This window comes from Akebia trifoliata, chromosome 6 (genome assembly GCF_017979445.1).
Source record: "Akebia trifoliata isolate Shusen 1 chromosome 6, ASM1797944v1, whole genome shotgun sequence".
Lineage (NCBI taxonomy): Eukaryota > Viridiplantae > Streptophyta > Magnoliopsida > Ranunculales > Lardizabalaceae > Akebia > Akebia trifoliata.
Window position 1 is genome coordinate 19953912 of NC_141380.1, and position 13263 is coordinate 19967174.

Here is a 13263-nt window from a genome sequence, read left to right on the forward strand (position 1 = left end):
CATCATAACTACTGATGGTGTCTTGCGTATCCTACTGATGGTACGTTCGATCTCAGGATCAAATGGTTCTAACACGTTATTTTGTGAACGTCTACCAAGCATACAAATCACACAGTCGATCAAACAATCACGAAAAGAAAAGACTGGACCTAGATAGGTTGCCTAAAGCTAGACAGCTCCTAACTGGGTAGAAATAGCGCAACTAGCCTTCCAACTCGGTTCTATGAATCAAGTTTGAATCATTCGGATCTCCAGATCGGAGGAGGCGCATAATGCATAAGCAAGAGCACGCTTAAATACCTTCCTTTCTTGAATAGACTGAGTCTATCCCCTCAAAGGGCAAGATCTTACTAGATACAAAAATGACCAAGAAGCGCAATTGGCACAACTTGAAGCGGAATTTCTCCTATTGAGCTCGTGGGCCCTATAGTCAAGTCTAATTGATTTTAATTAATTTGATTGGATGACTAGTGAATTGATTATCCTAATTAGAGCAAGGAATTGGTAATGACTTCCAATCCTTATCTTATCATGCCATCCCTAGGAGAGGGGTGCTCTTTACTACTTAATTAACTATTCCAAGTGTGTGCAAATTGGAAAAATAACATACAAAGGCAAGGAGTAACCCACTAGCAAAGAGAGGCGTGGGTGTTTCGGGATTACCTCCCGTGCTAGACGGGGTGAAGACGGTTTGAGTCGACTTAGGCCACCAACTCCAATTTTGGTGTGCGAACCTAAGGAGCCGTGACGGTATTGTCCACCCGTCGTCCTTCCTTAGTCTATTACAATCCAAGCCTTCTTGGATAATTAATAAAAATTACAAGAAATCCTATACAAGAGTTTCTAAAACAGAAAAATAAACCTAACTAAAGATTAAAGGAAATTGAAAGAAAAGAAAAAAAAGAAAAAAAAATGTTCACCTACAAGAAGCAAAACAGAAATGTTAGCAGAAATGATAGTAAATGGACTCAAAAACAGAATCTGACTTACCGCTATCTTGCTGACTTTGTCACATTTTATAGAAAATTTCGTTCTACCCCAAATCGATATACACTAATAGATAATCGGAGATCGGAGTAGAAAGTTACAGTCAGTTTAAGTTCTGCTGTCAAGGGTGAAAAAGAAAACGAGAATGACTTTTTTTTTTTTTCAATGTTTTTTTTCTTCTTTCTTCTCTCTTAAAATCTCAAGAACACTTGAACTTATAGAAAGAAACCAAAAAAAAAAAGAAAATAAAATAAAAATGAAAAAAAAATAAATTTTAAATCAAAACTTACCACTACTACCTTTACCTTTCCCCGGCAGCGGCGCCAAAATTCTGATGAGACTATCGTTGTTCTTCTCACCGGAGTTAATAATAATCTTACGTTTACCTTACTTGTGGGGCAAGTAGGGGATCGAACCCAAGAGAAAGGAGGAATAGAGTTAAGCTAAGAAGATAAAATTCAAATTAACTAAAAGGAATTAAAACTGTTTTTCTTTGTATTTTTGAACTTATAAGAAAATGTAAAATTACTAGAAAAGAAACTAAAGTAAATGAAATTAAAAGCAAGTAAACTTATGAAATTAAAACACCATTGGAGGTGGATCTACCTAGAACATGTTGATGAGCAATTCTTAGTTTCAAGCCTTTTTATAACTCAATCGTAAGGGCTTGGTGTTAGCTCCTTAGATCGGAAAGTTTTGCAAATGAAATGAAATAAGGGAACATAAACAAAGTAGAATTCTTTGAAAACTTCCTACTACCAATTATCTAGTTTAAGCATACTTTATCTTGATCTAATCTAAGCATAAAGTATCTATATTAAGAATAAAAGGTGCAAGAAACTTAAAGAGAATTCATAAGCATTTTAAATAAAAGAAAGGCATGAAATTAAAAATAACACAAGAACTTGCTCTAGGCTTTTCCACTCTCCAATGGAGGGGAACTTAGCCTAATGTCATTGCAAGAGAGGGAAGATAAGAGATGAAAGAACTTTTCTTCATTTCATGGAGAAAATTACAACTTCTTCTTCTTCTACTTCTTACAAGACTATTAGCCAAAAGAAAATAACTAGAAAATGAAAATACAAAAAATAAGAGAATAGGCAAAGAGCCTTAGATTAAAGGAGTCTTGGATAAGAGAACCAAGATGGGACCCTTTCTCTAGAAATGAAGGCTCTATTTATAGAGAAAAATGTGTGTAGAAGAGTCTAAAAGTAGCCTCCACTTTTCTTTGCACAAAAAGACAAAAGAGGAGAATATGAGTTAAGGATTAGGGCATTCCAAAGTGTTAGGACATTCCAAAGTGGGCCCAAATGCTTTTGCCTTGAGATTTTGATTCCAAATTGTTGATTTTCTGCACAAGAAACACACGTAATTAGATTTATCTAGTAAATGAATTTATTTATATATAATTTAGCCTAATTAACATGCAACGTGGTGATTTGAGGCTTATCATGATTATTATCTTAATATAGAGAAATAGGTACAAAAATCAAGATAAATATCCAGAAAATGTGCGTATAATTGAGTGTTTGAAGACACTCATCAAAACCCAAAAGGAAAGAAGGCAGAAAAAAGTGCAACAAGACGTTCACATGAGGTCTTTGAACTTGATGGAGACGAAAAACCCGTCGATGAAAATCCTGTGTTAGCTAACAAGATGTCTCAATTAGAGTCAGCTCTAAAGAGTATAAAGGGTATTAATGAGATTGCAGCTAGCATTGAAGCTTTGAATCGTATCCTTAAGATTCGATTATCGGAGAAATTTGTGATGCCTGAAATGGATAAGTTCAATGGAGTGGGTTGTGCAAGAACCCATCTCAAAGTATATGTCACTAACATACGCACTATGGGGCTTAGCGATGAACATATGACATTACTATTTCAACAAATTCTATCAGAATCAGCTCTACGATGGTTGATGTCTCAAGATCCAACTATAGTAGGTACATGAGAGAAAATGTCAAAGATTTTCTGGCATCAGTACAAATACAGTACCGAAATTGAAACTTCAAGAAGGGACTTGGAGTCAACTAAACAGATGAATAGGGAAATATTTACTGACTTCAATGGTCGTTGGAGGGCCAAGGCTGCACAAATGTGGGATAAACCTTCAGAGAAAGAACAAGTGGCTATTATCATAAAAAATCTCTCGCAAGGGTATGTTCGACATCTAGTCTCCCAATAGCTTCCAATATTTTAGTCTCTGTTGCAAGTCAGTAGCCAAGTGGAAGATGTTTTTGATTCCGGAGTCTTTTCCAATCCTTCTAATAACAAGTTCAAAAAGCCTTTCACCAATTCCAAGTCTAGCACTGATCACACCTATGTAGCCAATACGTCTAATACACCCGTCCAATCTACTATCCTGCCTAGTAACCAAGTTAACTCTAGTCAACCTCGACCACGAAGGAAGTTCACCAATCTTGGTATGCCTTTGAGCATTGTCTTTCAAAAATTATTAAGTAAAATGCTCATTGCACCTCCCTACCTCAACCCTTACCAAATCCACTCCCCACTTCTCACAATCCCAGCTTATTTTTTGAGTTTCTCCAAAATCCTGATCATCTTACTGATCGTTGCGTTGCTCTTTGTCATACAATTCAAAATCTCATTGATGCCAAAAAAGTTACTGTCCCCACCCCTGAGTAGCCAAATGTTAATACCAACCCTCTACCCACTTACCAACCTCCTTAGACTTTGAATATGGTATCCAATATTCAACTCTCATTTGACCCAATCCTTCTCATCTGCTCTGTTAATCATAAACCTCCTAGCCCCCCTCTTACCAGAGTGACGGTCCCTAATGAGGTTTTCTCTATCAAATGCAGTCTTGACCAAGAGAAAAGAAGTAGGTCTGAAGAATGCAAAGAATCTGAAGAAGAAGACTCAGTCTAACCGCTTGGAAATAGTTTCTCGAGTTTTCAGTCTGTAATCAAGCCCATTATGGGTAATGGTTCCTAATTGTTTATGAATCTTGAGTCCAATTCTTTCTATCAATTAGTAATCAAGTCTGTCTTTTTATTTCTTATTTTGTTCTAGTCAAGTTAGTTTGTTGAGTCTACAATGGTGTCAGTCGTCCTATTTGAATTTAATTGAATAAAGGAAATTTCTGAATACCTCGAGCGCATTAACGATTTAACTAATAAACTGGCTTCAAGGAGAAATTCCTCTAATAAGGAACCCTCTCCTGAATGAGAAGATAAATGTCTTGCTCGACTTCTAATCAAGAAAGCAAAGAGCATTGACCTCAGAACAAAAAATAATTCCTAAGAAATTCATATTAGAATTAGCTTATCCCTAAAGGAGCACAAAGTGATGATGAATTTATTCAGAAAATTCAAAAGACTTGCTTACATGGTCCTATGAGGATATGACGGTTAAATTTGGAGTGTTGTTCAACATGAAATATATACCCATCTTGTGAGAACACCACATGTACAAACCATAATAGACTTACATAGTCAGAGGAGAGATTACAAAATGTATTGGTGCTGGACTTTTAGAAAGTTTACTATTTTCAGATAGATGGAATAGTTGAAGCAGCCAATAAAAATCTCAAGACAATCATCGTGAAAATGTGTCAATCACGCATCACACCGGGATTGACCAGAGAAGTTACCATTCGCGTTATGGACATATTACACTTAAATATAGTCTTTCACTAGAGTCACTCTAGTGTATGATATGGAAGCAATCTTACCGGTTAAAATGGAAAATCCTGTATCTTAAGGTCTTGATGGAAGTCAATTGTTAGAAACAGATTGGGTCTGTCAACGGAGTGGAGTTACTCGCATGATTGACAAAAAAGTCAAAGTTCATCACTTACAATTCAAGGATTTAACCATCAGACTATAAAAAAAAATTGAGCACTCTTCCTCGACCATAGGAGGAAGCCTGAATTCAATTGGAGAGATTCATACTTCTTGAAAAAAGTGTTAGATTTCAGATCATGATAGAATTGAACTACCATTGTCAACCAACCTTGACCAGATCAAGCGGTATTATATTTAAGGAGGCCATCTTTGGTCGAATCAATTTTCCTGCTACCTAGTTCAATATCTCATTTCTTAGCCCTTTGCAGTCTTTTAAAAAAAATTATGTCTTTTTATTTCTCAGCCCGATCACCTAACCTAGGGGAGGGAAGATTTTGAACTACGTCTTGGTCTGATCTCAAAATTCTAGGGTACGTAGGCAACCTGAGAAGTTACTTTAGGCCCACCACATCAAAATAAAAAAATAGATTCTCCAACAAATAAAAAATCTAAAAAGAAAAAAATTCAAAGTAATAAGAAATATCATCCAAAATGGGAAAGAAAATTCAAGAAAAAAGAAAATAATTTAAAAGGAAATGCCACACAAAGGGCATTTGGGTTTTTGAGCCTCAAAATTCTTTTTTTTTATGCCCACTCCTATGCCTACCCATAAAAGTTCTCCTAAGTACTGTGCAAAAAAGTCAAGGAAGATAGCAAAGCATGATAAGACAGTAACACTAGAAATTCAAAATGGAAAAAAAAAGAAAAATGAAGTCTGTTAGGTTGAAAATCCAAAAGGGCAACTTAAGAAAAAATTAGGGCACAAGCTTGAAAATCTGAAAAGATGACCTCGGCAACAATCAGAGGAAAGAAAAGAGAAAAAATTGTAAGCTCGCTAGATCAAAAACCTAAAAAGACGGTCTAGGTAAAAGTCAGAGCATGCTCGCTAGATTGAAAACCTGAAAAGGCAATCTAGGCAAAACTTAGAGCAACCAAAATATAAAAGAAAATTTCCATTGAGTTGAGAAGCTAAAAAGACGATCCAAGCTGAAATATCAGAAGTCCGAATGATCAAGTTTCAATACCCAGTTTGAACTAAATATAGACTTAGTAGATACAAGTATCTCGTCTATGATTGATCTAAAGAGTTTCATGTCCCTAAGCGAATCGACGGGGAGAAAGAACAAGTTCTATGATGAATTTCAGAAAGAAATATTTTGTTCCAATTTCTTTGAGCTTGACTCAAAATCTTCAATATAAAAAGTCAAAATTAAAAGTTAAACCTTTATTGCGCTTATAGTAATCAAGGATTTCAAACTTTCAAAATAAGGGCACTTCCTTTTTCTAAAAAGTACAGTTTTCCCCCTTACATTAGGGGCATTCGTTTTCAAATTATGTTCAATTATCCTAGTACAATGTTCCCTATCAAACTAGGGGCATTTTGGTTCTGAAGCCTGATCAATTTCAACCCCAAAGGATAAGGTTAACTTTGAATTAAAGGTTACCCTCTTGATAGCAATTTTGAAAACTCCTAAGATTCAAAGAGAGCTAAAATATTTATCAGACCTTCATAAAATCTATTTTTTATTTAAAAAAGAAAAAATCAAATACAGTGTAAATCCCCTATTTATTCCAAAAAAAATTAGTTCATTACTCTTTCAATCTAGGTAGGTAGAGTAGGATTCCCAAAAAATTAGTTAATTATTCTTTCACTCCGAGTAAGTAGAGTAGAACTTCTCAAAAAAAATTAGTTCATTACTCTTTCACCCTGGGTAGGTAGAGTAGGACTCTCAAAAAGATTAGTTCATTACTCTTTCACTCCAAGTAGGTAGAGTAGAACTCCTAAAAAAAAATTAGTTCATTACTCTTTCACCCCGAGCAGGTAGAGTAGAACTTCCCAAAAAAAATTAGTTCATTACTCTTTCACCCTGGACAAGTAGAGTAGGACTCCCAAAAAAATTAGTTTATTACTCTATCACTCCGAGTAGGTAGAGTAGAACTTCCCAAAAAAATTAGTTCAGTATTTTTTCACCCTGGGTAGGTAGAGTAGGACTCCCAAAAAGTTTAGTTCATAACTCTTTCATTCTGAGTAGGTAAAGTAGAACTTCCCAAAAAAATTAGTTCATTACTCTTTCACCCTAGGCAGGTAGAGTAAGACTCCTAAAAAATTAGTTTATTACTTTTTCACTCTGAGTAGGTAGAGTAGAACTTCCCAAAAAAATTAGTTCATTACTCTTTCACCCTGGGCAGGTAGAGTAGGACTCCAAAAAAAAAAAATAGTTCATTACTCTTTCACCTCGAGTAGGTAGAGTAGGACTCCTAGAAAAATAACTTCATTAGTCTTTCACCCAAGGTAAGTAGAGTATAACATTCAACTTTTTCTCAACTTTTGCTCAGATTTTTCTCAAACCTCAAATTTCTTCTCAGATTTTTTTAGATTTTATGTTTTGCTCAGATTTTACTTAGTTTTACTTAGATTTTGCTCAAACCCTTTGAGATTTATCTATGATTTTACGTGCACATTGCACACATTAGTTAAAGAGAATTTTCTAAAATTCAAGGATCTGACACCGTCAGTGAGAGTTCACGCTCAAGGACCTAACAACCTTTTAGTTTGGGGACAGTTTTACCCTCAAGGATCTGAACATCCCGACGAATTGTTAAATCAGGCTGTAAAATGAACTGTCACTAGCTTTGGCATTCGGATATCGCACTATCTATCAAAATAGATTTGCTATCTGGTTTGCTTCAACCCTCTGTCAAAGAGGGGGATCTGTAGACACCTTATTTTTACACTCGCCTGATTAATCAACTTATCAACACAATTGCAACGGTTCCCAATGATGGATGATTATTCCAATACTTTATTTTGTTACCAGATATATTTTAGGAATTCAGATGAGGTATCTCAAACTAACAAAACCTTAGAAATCATGCTACGCTAGGAAAATATAACTCCAAAAATATAGAAATTATATCTTATAGACAAAAAAAAGATTCACGGTAAAAATCACTAAAAAATGGTCAAATTATCAAAATATCCCTAACATCAAAACATCCTTAAAGACTACATTATGCTTAGGAAAAACCTTTTAAATACATAAAATAACAAATCGAAACCAAATAAACCCTTTCGCCAATTTTCACAAAATTTAATAAAATTTCAAAAATACCCCTCACAAAGTTCACAACCATTTCGCACAAAAAATTTCGTAAATGACACAAACCAATATTCCCATTGAATTTCTTACAAAAATCGATTTCAAAACATCGTAGAACATCAAAAACTGACTTAAAACACAAAAAGTTCACTCCGAGGGTAAAACGGTAATTTACAATTTTAATAATTAAAAATTTTAAAATAAATAATTAAATCAAAATTAATGTAAAGTGAAATCCTAATTAAAATTAAAGTCAATCAAGTAAGACTAAAGTAAATCTTAAAGTCGATCAAGTAAGACTAAAGTCAATCTTAAAGTCAATCAAGTATGACTAAAGTCAAGATCCTATAGTCAATCAAGTAAGACTAAAGTCAAAATCTTAAAGTCAATCAAATGAGACTAAAAGTCAAAACCCTAATAGAGTTCTAATTAAATAATAACTCTATTTAAAATAATCCTAATTAAATAATAATTCTATTTAAAATAATTCTAATTAAATAATAACTCTACCTAAAATAATTATAATTAAACAATAACTTTCTCTAAAAGAATTATAATTAAACATTAAATCTATCTAAAAGGCACTTAAAAAAATCTATAAATAGGGGTCCCTACAACCTATTTTCGTATGAAAAAATAAATCCTAAAAAAAGTAGGTCAAGAAGCCTCCCTAGTCTCCCATAAACCTTGATTTTGAAGCCCCAACACCTTACCTAACATCCAAACCCTACACCTAGAAATCCCTTCCAAAATATCCCAGAAATCCATATAAAAATTAGAAAAATTCATAAAAAGATACTTTATTTTGGAGATCCGAAACAAATTCGATGACAGAACGAAGTGATGAGTGCTATACGAAGAACTATTCTACAAGATCTGAGGGAACAAGACCGTTGTTTTCGTAAAGATAAAGATTTAATTTTTTTTATTGATTAGGTCTTTTCAGTAATGTAGTTCTATTTGGAATTAGTAGAGAACGGCGTTTGCTGGGCGGGGTTGATGCCTAATACCTTCCAACCCCGTAATGTGATCCCCGAACTCAGTTATTTTTAAAGTAGATTAGTTGTTTTTATCCATTTATAGTTGATGTTCGGTTCCTAGACCGCAATAACTAGGTGGCGACTCCCAAACCCCAAAGGTCAAAAGTGGATCCACGTACCCCGCGGATCGAGGGCGCTTTCACTGTGCATTTTTTATTTTACTATTTGGGATAGGTAAATGTGAAGTTGGTTCAAGGGGGAAATGGGGGATTTGAACCTAGTATGTGGGAACAACATTCTACATGTGACTACAGGGGAAACTTAAAATATACTTATGTTATTCTCAGCTTGAATAAATGAATCATGTAGATACATTTCCTTAGCTTAACTTAACAACTTCCCAGTCTTTGAAACAAGAATACCACTTATATTAAGTGGCTACACATAACAAATCAGGTGACTTCAAAATGAGTTCGTGACTTAAATCCAGAACTCATATCCAACAACTCTTGTCTGCTTTCCATAACCACCACGACGAAAGTACTGGGATGACATAATAATGGAAAAAAATTGTGTTTATTATTTTACTATTTTGGATAGGTAAAGGTGAAGTTGGTTCAAGGGGGAAAGGGGGGATTTGAACCAAGTATGTGGGAACAACATTATACATGTGATTACAGGGAAAACTTAAGATATACTTATGTTATTCTCAGCTTGAATAAATGAATCATGTAGATACATTGCCTTAGCTTAACATAAAAACCTCCTACTTTTTCAAACAAGAATACCACTTACATTAAGTGGCTACACATAACAAGTCAGGTGACTTCAAAATGAGTTCATGACTTAAATCCATAACTCATATCCAACAATTCTTGTCTGCTTTCCATAACCACCACAACGAAGGCATTGGGATGAAATATTAATGGAAAAAAATTGTGTTTATTATTTTACTATTTTGGATAGGTAAAGGTGAAGTTGGTTCAAAGGGGAAAGGGGGGTTTGAACCTAGTATGTGGGAACAACATTCTACATGTGACTACAGGGCCAACTTAAAATATACTTATGTTATTCTCAGCTGGAATAAATGAATCAAGTAGATACATTGCCTTAGCTTAACATAACAACCTCCCAGTCTTTCAAACAAGAATACCACTTACATTAAGTGGCTACACATAACAAGTCAGGTGACTTCAAACTGAGTTCATGACTTAAATCCAGAAATCATATCCAACAACTCTTGTCTGCTTTTCATGACCACCACAACGAAAGTATTGGGATGACATAATAATTGAAAAAAAACTGTGTTTAGTCCAAACTTGCTACTCTTATTTTATTCCTTTATTTTAACATAGCTATGTGGCTGGAGCAGTAACATACCAGCACAATATGCCATGCATTCATCTTGTTGTGGTGTTTATGCTGAATGACATCTACCATTAGATTTATTGCCTAGTCAAGCAACTGGGCTTCCATTGAACCTCACAACTTGAGTGCACTTTTCTTCTATGTTGAAGTAGACAACATAAGGATCTGACGAACTTATTAGAAGAAACATAGTCATGACTAAAAATGCATTATTCAAGATGGTTATTTGTTAGATGTGTACTATCCAACCAGCTGGACAAACAAAATAATAAGGAAAACTATGGTTAGCAAAGGTTACAAATTCCCAAATGAATACCTTTATCAAACCTACCAGACAATGCACATCAATTCCAAATGATACAATATTCCCCTGTTAAGCTAGTCTCGTACGTACTCCTCTTGGCCATTCTCGGCATTAATTCGAAATATACCTTTTGCCTTCAAACACAAATAAGTAAGAACAACATCATAATAAAAAGCACACAAAATGGTATTCATAGCAATTTTGAGATAAGAAATTGTGATTCCAAATGTTAAAATAATGTAATTATGCAGTATCATTCTTAGTTAATCTATCTTTCAAGACTAGTATAAGAATTAGGAAGAACAAAATATTCTTATAGATTATACAGTGGGGATGTGGGTGAAGTTATTTCTTGTTCGTTTTCTTCTTCCTTCGCCCTTTTGTAGTTCCATTATTGCATTTATTAGAATATATTCTTTTCTTATAGATTAATACACACCCCATACCCCCACACAAACCCATGCACACACAAAAAAATATCCCAAATTCAAGAAATGTCTCACGCAGCAAGAACCTACTACTTAATCTTGAATGCAATTGAGCAAATTACAATTGAAGAATTCAATCTTGCAACAACTTCCAAGTCCATGTTAATGACGTATACTTTAGAACTTCATAAAAATGCCACAAATGCACAAATCAGATGAGTAATCCAACAAAAGTTGAGGAAGGTAAGGTTAAACTCTTTTTTATAACAAAAAAAAAATAACATAGTACTAAATTAGGATAACGTGTTCACAAAACATAGAAATAAAGTATGTGGAAATCCTCTCCCAGATCTCTCAGCAAAAAGTTTTGCGATAATCAAAAAATAGATCGATGTGTTGTTTTGTTAGCTCCTTTCTCTTTTGTTCACTTTGGGGTTTTAGGTCTCCTAACTAGTAAGACAAATTAGATGATATTTGAGACTTACATTTAGTTCAGAAATCTGACGGTCATAGTCATGTATAGCATTGGCAGCAGCACCACTTGCTAGAAAGGACTCCTCAAGTTCTTGAATAGTTTGGCTAAGCTTGTGTTCAAGTTACAAGGTTCCACCTAAAACAAGTTTGATTCATGCAGAAAGATATACAAGATTACACATAATTATAAGTTGTAACAACTGCCACAAAGAATGTTTGGGGTACCTTCAATGTGAAATATGGCCTTTTGCCCAAGACACATCCTATGTTCCTGTAAGTGAAAAAACTGTAAGTACTGGAGTTAGAAATATACAAGGAGTCACAGATGAGATTTATATGACTAGCATCGATCAAGATATCGGAACATCCAACCTCCATCCTGACTTCCCACTTGTACAAGCGGTACACTTGCAGGGTCAAGACCCATCATGGGAGATGTCCCACTTGAAAATAATAGGAGCTTACATAATACGCAGCCCAATGGCAGACCTCGTGTTTTAGTTCAGCATCCAGTTTCTTTAATAATTCGAAAAACAACCTCTAAAAACCAAGAAGATAAGAGTTATTTTATATGAAAGTAATAAATTACAAGAAATATTACAACACATTTATTTTTACCTTCAGAATGATTTCAGGAGGAATACAATTAATTAGTAGCTCATATAACTTCCCTCACACTAAAAATAGCCTGGAAGCATCACAAAACAATTGTAGTTAGCTAAGCCGAGGGAAGCATTATCAAAATACATATATGTATGTATGTATTTAAATGCCATACAAATCTTAATTAGGATTAATTTTTAGAATAGATGTGTTGTTCACCTATGCTGGTCGGAGGATAAATAGTTCAAATGCTTGGATGAATGAATTTCATAAATGCATAATATTACAAATTGTGCATTTCATTAGGATTAATGCTCTAATCTAGAGCCATATTTTCAGTCAAGGCATGTATTTAGGCCTTTTTATAAGCAAAATAGGCAACCATAAAAACTCATAACAGACTTGCCCCCATTTTTATGATACATTCATGCCATGCAAGGAGTCGAGGACACATTCATCGTTATCTCTATAAATATAATTAACACTTCAATCTAGAGCCATGTTTTCAATCAACGTTATATAGGTCTATTCTTAAACCACATATTAGGCACGATTATACACACACGTACATAGAAGTGATATGCATATATAAACCCATACCTTTGTATAGATAAAACATACACCTAATTTTGTGTTGTTGCAAGGATGCATTCATCATCAGCAGCCTTAATATCTTAATTTAGAGACATATAAGGTGCTTGTTGTCAAGTCTTTGCTACCAAACTAGGCATATATATTTGCTAGGCAAACAAGAATTAGTAGGTGAATGTGGGGTTTTGAACCCCAAATCATGGTTATTAAACACTAGCAAACTTTTTATAGGCATCATCAATATACACACATATATAGATGTTTACATGTGCAAATTACACAACATGGCGTTTACTTATGTCAATTTATGCATATTCACCAGTACTTGCATTGTAAATTACATATTTATATGCACCCATACATGCACATTTATATAAACAATGAAAATGGTCTACAGTTAAAGGCTGATGGTTCAAACTCCAACACCTGTGGAATCCATCCACCATTTTCTCTCAGTAGTCTATTGCATACCTGAACTTAGTGACTAGATGGTAGACCAAGATAAGCATCTCTAGCTTGACAAGTTCATTTCCAAGACATGAATGCAACCCATTTCCAAATGGCATAGAAGTATAGGCCTTTGGTGCAAGCTGATGCACATATTACCATAATATATTA

At 34.4% G+C, this 13263-nt stretch overlaps 1 long non-coding RNA gene across 1 annotated transcript; it reads right to left on the bottom strand.

The window, feature by feature from the left end:
- Window positions 1-11392: 11392 nt before the first annotated feature.
- LOC147400378 (uncharacterized) lies at window positions 11393-12117 on the bottom strand. The gene is made up of 3 exons (XR_015178997.1): window positions 11824-12117; window positions 11677-11722; window positions 11393-11587 (listed from the first exon to the last, which is right to left on the bottom strand). It is a non-coding gene; the product is annotated as an uncharacterized LOC147400378 (long non-coding RNA).
- Between the last annotated feature and the right edge of the window lie 1146 nt (window positions 12118-13263).